Genomic DNA, 1,308 nt, shown 5'->3' with positions numbered 1-1,308 from the left:
AATCTCTTTCTTTCCCTCTTTCTTTCTCTCTCTATATGAGCATTATGAATATGTATATATATGTACACACACACACACACACACACACACACACACACACACACACACACACACACATATATATATATAGGTATATATAAATGCATGTGTATGTGTATGTATATATACACACACATACACATACATATATACACATATATATACATATACTATTATACCTATATCTATATATATGTATGTATATGTATACACACACGCGCACACACACATATATATATACATGTATGTATATATCTTCCTCTATCTTTATCTATCTTTACTTTTGTACAGTGGACTCCCATGTGAGTACGTGTGAGTACGGTGTATGGATGTCTGGGGCTTATGCTGTGTTGCCTGCAGGCATATATATATGTATGGGGAATGTAAGGACAGATAAACGAGTGAAGTGAGGGGACAGTGAGGTTGGCTGGGGAATGTTTGAATGGGGTGGTGGTTATGGTGGTGGTGGTGGTTGTGGTGGTGGTGGTAGAGGCATTGGTGACAGGGTGTAATTGAGCACTCATGCATATGTGCATATGAATAGTAAGAGTGGGGAACTGAGCCGCAAAGTGTTTCGTAGGGCCAGAGTATAATATGATAAGATATGTGTGTGTGTATGTGTGTGAAAGTGAGATATTATATGCAGAATCTATGGTAAAATGGTATTGTTTCACTTCAAGACAGCTCTTATTGAGCAACCCTATGATGGAAGACATTCCAAATGTGGCCATTGTGAGAATTTTATTTTTAGACATACTTTTCTTAGGATTACATTATCGAATGTGTTTTGGCTTTTCCTTGCAAGACAGTAGATTGATTTGAGGGAGATTTAGCTGCTATTTCTAGCAGGGAGAGTGACCATATTCAAACACTTTCTTATTGGAGAAGTATTGTTGCTGTATAGCTCCAGGTTAGTTCTGGTGGAGCAGAATTATGGTGAAAGTAATTCCACGCACGACCATCTTGTCTTACTTTCACACAAAGTGTGTTTAAAACTTGTATTATTTTCATTGTGTCCTTCTTTTTCTCCAGTATGGTAGATGGCTGTTATTTCAAGCTTATTGAGTGACCACAGTGACTCTGAGGTCAGGTTCTACAGTGGAAAAAGTTTAGAATAAGGTTAGGTAGGTAGGTAGGTAGGTAGGTAGAGAAAGAGAGAAAGAGAGAGAGAGAGAGAGAGAGCGAGAGAGAGAGAGAGAGATTAAGAGAGAGAGAAAGAGTGAGAGAGAAAGAGAGAGAGATTAAGAGAGAGAGAGAGAGAGAGAGAGA

At 38.4% G+C, this 1,308-nt stretch overlaps 1 protein-coding gene across 3 annotated transcripts in view; it reads left to right on the top strand.

Moving 5' to 3' along the window:
- LOC106879397 (protocadherin alpha-3) overlaps positions 1-1,308 on the top strand; it is a 139,665-nt gene that overhangs the window by 1,902 nt on the left and 136,455 nt on the right. The gene's annotated exons all lie outside the window — the stretch shown is intronic.

The sequence above is a fragment of the Octopus bimaculoides genome, chromosome 14 (genome assembly GCF_001194135.2).
Source record: "Octopus bimaculoides isolate UCB-OBI-ISO-001 chromosome 14, ASM119413v2, whole genome shotgun sequence".
In the NCBI taxonomy this organism is placed as follows: domain Eukaryota; kingdom Metazoa; phylum Mollusca; class Cephalopoda; order Octopoda; family Octopodidae; genus Octopus; species Octopus bimaculoides.
The sequence above is the reverse complement of the archived record's forward strand: the minus strand, read 5'-3'. Positions and strand labels throughout refer to the sequence as shown.